The 12,500-nt window shown below is 39.0% G+C and overlaps 1 protein-coding gene across 13 annotated transcripts in view; it reads right to left on the minus strand.

Annotated features, from left to right (window-relative positions):
• Positions 1–12,500, minus strand: part of LOC136850668 (AF4/FMR2 family member 4-like) — a 231,403-nt gene that overhangs the window by 40,738 nt on the left and 178,165 nt on the right. The window contains exon 1 of one of the 13 annotated variants that reach the window (XM_067124447.1): positions 7,180–7,204. The exons of the other annotated variants lie outside the window; for them this stretch is intronic. The gene's annotated coding sequence lies outside the window, so the exon portion shown is untranslated. Of the gene's footprint in view, positions 1–7,179; positions 7,205–12,500 lie in introns of those variants that run through there. 13 annotated transcript variants of the gene reach the window in all.

The following is a 12,500-nucleotide window of genomic DNA, read 5'->3' on the forward strand; positions in this document are numbered from 1 at the left end:
GGTTAGAGGTGAACATGAGTCTGGGAGAAGGGGTGAGGAAAGGTAGGAAGGGGAATATGAACCGGGGTCGGGAAGGGGGAGGGGGAGGGGGAGACCAGAGGTGGAACGGTTTAAGTGAGTCCTCTGGTCAAGCAAGAGCCACGAGTCCATATAACAACATCCAGCCCAAAAGCAGCAGCAGCAGCAGCAGCAGCAACAGCTCCACCACCACCTACAACTGGCAACCTTTCTCCTCCCTTCGCGCCCTCTCTCCCTCCTACACTCCTCCCTCCGACAGCACCACCACCACCACCGCCGCCACAGCGGCCTTGATAACCTCGGTTGCCACGCGCCACCATTCCTAACCTCATAACATTACATAAGTTAATATCGCCTCCAAGCCCACTGCACAAAAACACAAGAGCTCTAAGAACGCTCGTCGTATTTACTTGCCCCTGAGACTTACATCACGAGAAAGGAAGGTAACAGTCAGAAAAGAAAACGACTTGTGGCATAAATAGTAAGTTTCGTTATCGCGGAAAACCCGAACTTATAACGGTCCGTGATAAAGTACGTGCGGGCTTGTGAGTTAGGCAGCGCAGCACACTTTCGCAAAATGCACTGCATCTTCATCCTGCAACACCACGCAAACAAGTGTAGAAAACGAAACTCATTACTTCGTGCACATTACACTGTAACGAGAGGATATTTGAGTCATTCACTTACAATGGTCATAAACAACGATACTGTTTCGTGCTAAATAAAATACAAAAATCATTCTTCCAATAAATCAATACATCTAAAAAAACCTTAATAAACCAAGATACGTGCACATAACGCACTCCAAGGGGAAGGAACCAACACTACGTTGAACGCTTTCCCTTAACTTGCACGCTAACAACTATGACATAACAAGACCCCTCGTTAACTGATCACTCTGACGCTCATTAAATAAACAGTGAAAACCAGCATGGAGAATATACAGGAAAAGGAAATCAAGCAAGGTCAAATCTCACCGAGATACAACGCATTAAGAGTGGACCTGTATGACTTCCACACAGCAAAAAATGAAGGTCTCGCAAAAACCAAGACACGCAATACGCTTAGATGACTGCTGCCCTTCGCAGGGACTCCTTTTCGATCGCAACTAAGTTGGAAATCGATGAGTTTCCGCGTAAGAAATGTTTTGTAAGGAAACTTTCCTCGGAAAAACTGGCACATTGAGTATTTTTAACTGTACTGCAAATATGAAGGTTGTCGTCTATTTTAGTACAAACTTCGCCTTCGTTTCACTTCCTCTGGTAGTTTCGAAACCCAAGTGAGTGATATAAAGCATCTTTCATTATAGTGAACTGTTCTTTCAACCGGATGTGTGTGCTTGCTTGTCAAGAGAGCTATGGCACTATTAATGACAAAGGCAACCTTCATGCATGCCATTTACTAAAAATTGATGATGAATGAAGACAACATCGGCATTGACCATTTTCGGGTCGTTTCAATCTGTTGATGATCTACGGTTTTCATATTCACTCACAGTATTGACAGGAATAGCTAAAAATACCAACGATTTTATATGATGTCTTCAATGCACTCTCTTTTTAACCTGAAACCTACTGACAACTATACAACCACTATATATTTAGGTGTCGTACTTAAAATACATCACTGAACGCAAAAAAATCTGATGGCGTGACTGAGTTTATATTTAAGTACGGTCGGTATCTCAATTTAAATATGTTATCCAGTTAACAAAAAACAATTTTACGTTATGTACGCTAACACAATTTGGCCATCATACAAAACAATAGCCCAACATCGCTCATGGAGTCATTTTAAGGCAGTGAAGATGCAATACTCAGGACAAGCGCGCAATTCCCTCGACGGCTGAGAAGTAAGCAGAGGACTCCGACGTCCCAACGAGTGGGATTTCCCCAAAGGTCCTCTTTACAGTTTTTTTTTTTTTCCCGGATGTTGAAAACGTCAACAGGTCCCACAGGATATCCCAGTTCCACCCACACCCATGACACTGAGGGATTTAATTTCCATTAGTGAACGTCACATGTACTATAATAATGCAAATGAAGCAAAGCAGCCTCTGTAGAAAATCTTAAATAACAGCAAAAGTCTATCAAAATCACATTTCAACCAGTTTCAACTGTGTGTGTGTGTGTGTGTGTGTGAGAGAGAGAGAGAGAGAGAGAGAGAGAGAGAGAGAGAGAGAGAGAGAGAGAGGAGACGAAAATTTGAACTCTGCCATTTCGCCCAGACAAATTGAAAGGGACCAACAGCGGGTCTCTGACTAGCAATAATTTGATATTCGTCGAAACCTGCACGGCCGTAACAATATTCAAGATATATAATCATCTTTTCACACTTAACATACATCGGCAGTTCTACTTCAAATCTCCCCTAAGAAGTATATAATATAAAATAATCAATACCAGGAAGTGCAGAAACAAACACTTGGCAACTGTGGCGTGAACCACAGCACACAACGTTACTTGCAGCCTGGAGGCCAAGAGGAGGAAAGCTCACTAATAAATAGATGACGGGCCTCTCCTTGGGAATATTACAAAATACGAACCTGCACAACCGCCCGAGTTCAGCTTAAAGTCTTCCGCGCTCTCCTCACACTTTTCCCATTTACCTTGAAACTTATCAATCTCGAAGACAACTTAAAAACCCGACCACGGGGATACTGAAAGGTGCACACTAGCTGCATTCAAGTCCTGAGCTTCAACAAGACGCCCAATGAATGATTAGGGGCAGAGGGAGAGCGATTTACTAAGGAGTTTACTTCTGATAATGGTGGATTTACCATCCAATATTACGTCACTGGAGGTTATGAAAAGGACAATCTCTTTTCAGCGCATATCTTCAATCTGAATCGCTAATTTAGTAAGCGTGCTATCGAATCAATGCGAGTCGTGAACCCCATCAAGAATCCATTCTCATTTCCTGAAATATTGGACAATTATGGGTGATGAGGTGAAAATCTGACGTCATTGTGGAATTATATCAACTATACGAGAGAGAGAGAGAGAGAGAGAGAGAGAGAGAGAGAGAGAGAGCAGCACTCACGTAACTAAACCCCGCCTCCAAAAATTTGAGTCAGTCTATTCTTGTAACCTTAGAAATTACAGATCTTTCCCAAGCAACACAATACTACTCTTCAATTGTGTTGTTAGCGCAACGCCTCCGAAACTTTGCCCTATCTCTTTCTCTCTCTCTCTCTGCACCGGCACTAAGCCACCCACATCCCACATCCCAGCACCCACCCCATCCACTCTTCAAATGGAGTAACAGGTGGGAAGCTTTACCCATTACGCCAACAACTACTCCAACCTGTTAAGTCAGGTAGCACATTATACCTCTAACGTCACTGCGCCGAGGAAGGGGACAATCGTCGTTTGCTCGAATTCTGCCCCTGATCTGTTCATTTTCTCTAATCAAAAGTTTCATTTTTTTTTTTTTTTTTGAGAACTATCTATATTAACAGAACACCAAATCTGGTTTTAAGACGGTTAACTATATTTCAAATAACTGTTGTATAATAAATATCCACCATTATTCAAATAGCTGTATTACTTAAAAAGGTAGAAACAAAAGATTTCAAACACCTGAACGGTGTTCCTCCACAGTGTTTACGTTTAATACATTTTATTTATATATATAATTGTAGATCTTTAGTACACAACAGTTTTTTCACGAAATTGTGAATTTCGTAGCACTGAAAATAACCTTAAACCACTGTTATGGATATACAGATTCGAAGGACACATGGAAAGATAAGGGTGAAAGCAAGACACAATTACCCATAAACCACAACACAAATAAAAAGGTCCTAAGTAGGAACGGGGCAAAAACAACAAACTCACAACATCAAATCACCAGGTAAAATGAGAATCCCTTTCCACCCACCAGAAAATCCTGCTACCCGCCACAGTCTACAAGCTGAAGGTGACGTACACGAGATATTTGAACTCCATAACCCCACAAAGCAAACATTACGACTCTGCCCATCGCTTAACACTGCCCATTCACGGCTTCAAACTCAATGTCACGTAGAGTAATGGTTCTGCATCTAACGTAGGAATCAGTAATAAATCTAGAGCATTAAGAGAACTTTGTTTTTTTTTAGGAGTAAAAACTACTGTGTAACATCTTGATTCGAAGAATTAGGCTATACTCCTTACAGCCTATCAGGAGAAAGGAAAAAAAGACAACCAGTCGTTGCGTGAGATTTATCTGCTGGCCTAGCAACTCTGCCCTTTATCCATTGAAAACTGCAACAACAGTCTCTCTCTCTCTCTCTCTCTCTCTCTCTCTCTCTCTCCTGCTGACCCTTCACAAACTAACATTTTCGGCTTGAAGAGGTAAAACTGCCTTACTCGACTATGCTCTCATTCCGTTTTCAAGGAAATCTTTATAGTATTAAGGACAAACATATGAGAGAAACTCAGTGCCCAACAAAGAATAAATAAATAAACACATAAACAAGGGAAACTCACTACATCCCAGAAAAATGACTTCTAAAAGTAACATTTTTCCATCCAACCCAGGCTATCCACCGAGCGCAAAGAGACTAGAACATTTTCATCAAGTGACTGTAGATACAATGAATGAATATTAAACAACAAAATGAATAAAGCTATGTATACAGGAGAGAGAGAGAGAGAGAGAGAGAGAGAGAGAGAGAGAGACTTCAGCAAAACTATTAGTAAGTCTACCCTAGCTAAGATTTGTGGTGTCCAAAAATTAGCACTTGTGTGTGTTAAGCGATGCATTTATTTCAGAAGCCTTACTAAAACCACTACATAAAATCCTCAAGGTAGGAACAAGGCAAAAATAGTCAGCAAACATGGTTTATCCCTTGGGCAACACACCGCTGAGAGAACATGTGACAAAGACTGACGTCACAGTGGCAGCGGCGCAAACAATAGCATAACATGACGTCATTCAATAACCACCTTTGACGCAATGACGCAACCGTCCACCTATATAGGCTAGGAATCCATATCGAAACATCTACCTATGGGAACCGACCGCTTACTACATAACTTGTCTCCAAGGGAGCATGTCAGGAGTTAAAAGATCTGTCCGTAACGGGGAAGAGTTGCAATTTCACTCTCCGTGATGGCAGGACATTAGCGCACACGACTTTTAATCTTGCGAGATTGCAGCTCAGTGACTTGCAGTAATGATACGAAATATTGAGAGGGCGGACCAGGAGAAATCCTGAAAAGTGCTGGTTCAAAAATCTAATCCAATCTTGCTTTGTTGAAAATCGCTTGTTCCCATAAAGGACGAGATTTTCTTCAGTGGCTTTGATCCCAATGCCCGGTTGAGAGAGAGAGAGAGAGAGAGAGAGAGAGAGAGAGAGAGAGAGAGAGAGAGGCTGCACTGGCATCAAATCTCTCGCTGTTTCCGTTTTCCTTTCTTCCTGGCCGATAAAGTTCATAACTCTTCACGTAGCAGCTCTCTCTCCTAAACAATTTATCCCCAGTCTCATTTATTCCCAAATGTTTCTGATGCCAGGACGTTGCTAATGTACGACATCATTAAGTATAGTCTCACATCCTTTATCATAGACGTTAACAAAGAGGCCACAGGTCTGTTAACACTGGCTGCCCTAAATCCCGTCACGCACCTTTCACGGACCGATTATTAATAGGACACTGCTCTTTCTTTTGCGTTTACACACATTTTTCGAGAGCCACAAGTAAAAATAAGTAAAAAAAATATATATATATATATATATATATATATATATATATATATATATATATATATATATATATATATATATATATATATAAATTAACACTTTGTGGCATCATCCTAAAATAACACAACCAATAAGGCCCGCACATGTTACAAACGAAGATGGTGAAGAAACCGGGATTTCTATTGGTAAAGAGTCTGTAGGCAAACACTAAAGTAACCTTTATCATTGCTTCGTCTGATTTTCGGCAGAAGTTCTGATAACAGCGGATTAGACCCACGAGCTGTTAAGTGCTCCGATAATGCTGATAATTTAACAGAAACATGACAAACCCAACAGCTGCAGTTTTTCGTCAAGAAAAACATTTTCTAATATCTCACCCAACTGGAGAACCATAGTGTTTACAAAGTTTTCAAGAATAAGTCTTTGCGGTACTGGATTTGATAAAACCTCAGTTCTAGGAAGTTGAACTTCAATCGTACATACGACAAATTTGTTGTCATTTCTCTAGAATCAGTTATTAAAAAAAAGAGTTGTGGGACGTATATCTTTCCTTTTAACACAAGGAAACTCACTACAGATCTTTCCCAAGCAACACAATACTACTCTTCAATTGTGTTGTTAGCGCAACGCCTCCGAAACTTTGCCCTCTCTCTCTCTCTCTCTCTCTCTCTCTCTCTCTCTCTCTCTCTCTCTGCACCGGCACTAAGCCACCCACATCCCACATCCCAGCACCCACCCCATCCACTCTTCAAATGGAGTAATACGTGAGACTCCACGGGTAACAACAACACACCGGTCATTGCCATATTGGATTGGAATATAAAATTTAGGTCAAAGGCCCAGCATTGTGACCTGCGAGGTCATTCAGGTCACTGCCATATTCATATTTCATCTGCGGTGCGTAAAATTTTATAAATTACCTATCAGTGAAAAGTTGCGAATGCTGCTAATTTCGGATATCTGATAACAGTATATATCTCACGGCATTCAGATTACGACAAGTGCTACTGTAATTAAATACGGCATTACACACTGCTTATTCAAGTTCCGAGGGAAAATAAGCTTGAAAAACAACCCCCCCCCCACCAAAAAAAAATCTGATTCTTTTTGGAAGCTTTAGGTGTCCCTAAAATTTCACTTTCAGTTAATTAGAACTTCACCAACAGCTATTATTCGTACTGTATATACAAACTATCCTCTCAGTGTGTTAAGTTTTGTTAAAAAGCATCAAAATGGAACCACCGGTGGATACGGCTTAGTGGTGTACATGAATGTCGGTTGTGCTTATTTTACACGAGCAAATATAAACAAAACTTAGAACTTGGATTTATAAGCGTGAATGTTTATGAAGATACACGTTGATAAAAGCAGTTACAAAATTATAAAATTTAACAAACACACTAATATAAATACATATATTAGCATACAAACACCACATCATTATGTCCTTAACAAAGCGTCATCATACTTACGAAATCTTCGTACACCTAACGAACACTCACCTGCAAATAAAAGAAAACAACGTTAGAATTCATCCTAAGTATACAGTACATCCCAAATGATGGATGAACTGGGTATAATAAACCTTAAGACAGTGTCAAGTAATGTATACAAGAGCATTAGCCAAGATAAAATAACGAAACCTTCTGTTAGTGAAATGTAATGAATACACAAAATTTAACCAAGTTGACAAATGACGAAGTAATCTCTGAACTGACTCCCCCTACCGGAACATAATTGTCTGTTGATGAATAATGTGCATCCTGTTATGTTTATCCTGTTTAGTACATACAGTAGTTTGTTTTTCCATTACAACAGCTGGGAATTCTTTGCATAAAATGAATGTGAATACCCGGTACTTTACACGTTTTCAGAGAGAGAGAGAGAGAGAGAGAGAGAGAGAGAGAGAGAGAGAGAGAGAGAGAGAGAGAGAGCTTAGGTGTAGTAGTGCAACGTCAGTGTTGACTGTGCTTAACCTTGGAGGCCCGTGGAGGAGCTGCCAAGGCCACCCAGGTATTAATAGAACGAATACATCAAGATAAATACTATCATTACAAGTGAACCACCAGTTTCAGAAATACAAAAAAACAAAAAATACATAACATTGGATGTTTTATATATCAAATAGGTAAATATGAAGCTACTACATCAGTATGCCAACAGAACAAACTCAAGGATATTTTCAACACTTGTGGCACGTCCGATGCTGTCCTACTTGACCCTCAGAATACAATCCACCGCATTGAAAACAACCACCACCACCACCATATCCTCCCCTTCCCCTTCCCCTTCCCCCTCCTCCTCCCCATCCTCCTACAACTACTACAGACGACAAAATGAATGAAATTCCACATTACGGAATCATTTTTACGTCTGCTGATCATGTACCGTTCCGCGAAAATATAAAAACCCACGTTGTGTTTTCCCATTTTAATTTTTCATCACGCCGGAGAGATTTAATGTGGATATACTGTTCGGAATGCATACACAGGAAACTTTCCCAGGGCGATGGCGATACGCAATAACAGGATCACAGATTTTGTTACATAATTCAGCTTTCAACAGCCTTAATCTCTTTCAAGCGTAAAGAGAGAGAGAGAGAGAGAGAGAGAGAGAGAGAGAGAGAGAGAGAGAGAGAGAGAGAGAGTCTCTCTTCTCAGTATCTATTCGTGTCACTCCTTCCTTTCCTAAAGCCACGTGATGACGTAAACCGCCTTCCCTCTACTTACCCCATCGGATATCATAGTACCATACAGTAATTTAGCACTGCTCACTCTTTCCAGCTGGTATAAACATAAACAGTAACATCCAGCGTTCCTTGCATTTTTCCCCAAAAATAACATCTACGTAGTTTAACGCACATATTAAATAAGTATGTATGTATGTGTGTATATATATATATAATAAAATACACACACACACACAAATACATATTCGGAAGACAGCTTACTCTGAATTTATTTTCACGAAATTTGAAAACACGAGGCATGAAAACATTTTAAAAAATCCTACGAAGTACCAGAACCCAAGATTTGATGTTGTCACAGGCCCCGAGCACTGCGTTGAATCCACACAAATACAGGAGAGAGAGAGAGAGAGAGAGAGAGAGAGAGAGAGAGAGAGAGAGAGAGAGAGAGAGAGAGAAAGATTAATTTTCTGCTAATTTTTTTTTTTTACTGTATATCAATGTTTGTTTCCTCTTTAATTTCACTAATTTAAAAAGAAAACTATCTTCGCTGTTGCTTCTGTATGTGTGTGAGAGAGAGAGAGAGAGAGAGAGAGAGAGAGAGAGAGAGAGAGAGAGAGAGAGAGAGAGTTTGTCTTCTATATTCACTAGTACTTTTACCACTTCAATTCTACTGACAGTGATCTTTTAAGTCATCAATATAAATAAAAGTCTTGAAAAAGAGATAAGCTGTTGATGCTGACAAGCTTAATACCGTATGTACGTAGTTAGGGTTACGACGGTTACGTCAGTACTGAAAGTGTTGAATTATTTTTAGTTATTACGTATTTATTCAACAAAGCAACGAGAGAAATGTTACTGGCACTGCAGTTGCATGGTTTCTGGTACTCTTATCAATATTTTGAGATGATGTACGTATACATACCAGAAAAACTTTCACACTTAAGTGAAACTCTAAGCCCTGAGAGAGAGAGAGAGAGAGAGAGAGAGAGAGAGAGAGAGAGAGAGAGAGAGAGAGAGAGAGAGAGAATTGTGGTAAGGCACCTTCGAATCGAATACTTTTTCCTAGCGTATATACCAGAATTCCTGCCACAATAATATATTTCTATTTTGACCGTAACACACGAACCTTGAAAGTCCATCTACAACCTTAATAAGTCGACACCACTCCTCCACCATCACGCAGCAAGAATTACCATGTTGAGTCTAGCAGCTAATTTCATGCTCTCATCACATTACATCATCACAACACATAAATATGGGTCTAGATTAATTTTACTCCGTAGATTGTTCCATGAAAAACCCGACTCCAAGAAAAGGCCATTTCCACCTGAAATTCGGATTTCCTGATAAAAAGCTCCTCACTACAAAACTTACACAAGTTAAAAATCCCCATTGCATCAACACCAAATTCTGCTGTCAATTAGATAAACATGACCTTCAACCACCGATGCATAACGAGATACAATGACTTTACTCAATACAGTGTAGAGACATGAGCTTTTTTTTTTATTTACTGTTATCTGAATCTTGGAGAAGAACAATGGATCCATAAAGGTTAAGTACAATGTTCCTACGGCACTTACTTGACATCTCTGTATCTTAAGAAAAAGATATCCATTCTTTATCCAGTACGTAAATTCTTAGCTCCACTCGTCAATGCGTCGTCAGATCATGATTTGAAAAATAAATAAATAAATAAACAATCCACGTGACATCAAATCATGTTTGAAATGAGTCTAAACTGCTACTCACTAAACGAAGTGGATATTTTTGAAAGAAGGTAATTTCTCGTGTGAAATTCTGGGTTATTTCAAAATAATGGTAGCCTATGACCTAGCATACATTTTTCTTTTCCTTCACGAGGTGGATTATTTTAATAATTTTACATATATATATATATATATATATATATATATATATATATATATATATATATATTTATAATGGTAATATATATATATATATATATTTTAATGGTAATCCCTACCACCTTAATGCTAGGCTTGCCTATAATTCTACTTAATTAATCAACATGAATGTATTGCTGTGGGAACCCGGAATTTATATTTAACAAGAAAGACCCCTTTCTTGTTTTAACAAGCATTCAACTCGCAACTTGGTTTGTGATACACCGACCTTTACTATAAACATGTACCTAGGTTACGGTCTTACTATCTTATTCAACTGACTAGTAACAGAAAATGAACACACTAACCAATGCACACGGATATAATAAAAAAAAATAATAATAAAAATAGTACAAAAGATTTCAATGGCACGTTTGTTGGTTTTTGTGTTCTTTTTTTCTTTCAAAATAAAAAAAATAAAAACATTTTTTGACAGTGTTTGCGCTTTTGCGAAACATTTTGACAAGTGTTTGCGCTTTTGGGGAAAGACAGTTCCATCCAAGTATAATCTTTCCAGGTCGTCTTTTCCTTTCGGGCAGGGCAAGGGTAGTGCGTGGTGCTGTGATATTACAGTAAATATTCTTATCCAGTTTGTTTGTTTTTTTAATGCACTATAGATTTAAAACGAGCTTAGTTAATCAATGCTACTCTTTCTAATATTAAGACCTTTCGTGATATGACAGCATTTGTTAACAACGTACAGATTCCATTTTTTTACGTGATAGATTTTGAGCTGTTTTGCCAGTGCTCCTAAGGGACTCACGGTCAAGCTGAATTAAGTAAAAAGACTAATTTGGAGTGGTTCGACAGCGAGACGAAAGATAAAAAAAAATAAACGAGATGAAGAACAAAGATCTAAAAATGACACAGATGTACAAGAAGTAACAGTTCGACACTGGACACCAAGATGGACGAATGGAAGCATGAATGGAAGTAAAGTAAAAGATTAAAAGATTAATAAGTGGGTGCAACTATGAGCCGAAGGGACGCTGCACAACCCTTTAATAATGATTAACGGCCCTAACAGCCTCCGGGGACCGTTATAATTATGCAAAATTTATATCCGGATACTAACAGTATTTTCATAGAAAATGCTACCCATGTCACTTTCGGCACTCTAAATAAACCGAAATGAAGAATTAGAAAAATTTATTTCTGGTGGTAGATATTCATTTCTCGTTATAATGTGGTTCGGATTCCACAAAAGGCTGTAGGTCCCGTTGCTAGGTAACCAACTGGTTCCTAGCCACGTAAAATAAATCTAATCCTTCGGGCCAGCCCTAGGAGGGATGTTAATCAGCTCAGTGGCCTGGTTAAACTGAGGTATACTTAATTTAAATAAACCGAGGTTAAATGTGATCTGCACTTACTTTAAATGTATTTTGGCAGACCGATCCCCATACTTAGTTATAACGTTCCTTCAATTTACATCATTACTTTTTACATAAAAAAAGCCTATTTTCTGTATATTCAGTAGTCGCCTGTCCCTTCCTCTTGTTGTAAGTAGTAAGGATCTTTTCTAGATAGTGACCTCCAGCAAAGTTCGGGGGTCTGGGACTAACATTTCTTTGGGGTCATTATCTTTATGACATTATGACATTTACAGTCTTTTGTTTGCGTTTTACGGTCAACCTCAACAGGTTTGTACTTAACATGCCGCAAAGGTCGATACATACCGGGTTAAAACCCTTGGGGGTCACTGTTTAGTTAAGATTCAGAAGTAATTATCTTCAGAAGTAATTATCTATCACTAACCTGAAGTAATTATCTATCACTAACCTGAAATGCACTGGTACAAATGAATTAAGAAAACTTTAGTTTCGTTGGTGTCACATGAAATCCATACATACAACGACATCTGTCGTCATGCAATACTCAATCTGGCCGTCTTCGAGGAAGCTGTTGATTCTTGATATTCAAAGACAAGGCTTCTCTCTCTCTCTCTCTCTCTCTCTCTCTGAGTAAATCCTTGTGTGGCGTTTTCCAATATTAACACTATTAAGAATAGTGATGATATTCCATGGAACATCAAACCCTTTTACTTGTCAGTCTTACTTTTATTTTGCTTCCTAGATCTAGAAGAATTAACGAACCTTACCCAAAACATGGAATCATTCACTACACGTACTAACAATATATGCATAAACATTTAGGAATAGGCGTTAATAATCTTGACAGTGGCGCGATAACAGAAACT

The sequence above is a fragment of the Macrobrachium rosenbergii genome, chromosome 22 (genome assembly GCF_040412425.1).
Source record: "Macrobrachium rosenbergii isolate ZJJX-2024 chromosome 22, ASM4041242v1, whole genome shotgun sequence".
Classification (NCBI taxonomy): Eukaryota; Metazoa; Arthropoda; class Malacostraca; order Decapoda; family Palaemonidae; genus Macrobrachium; species Macrobrachium rosenbergii.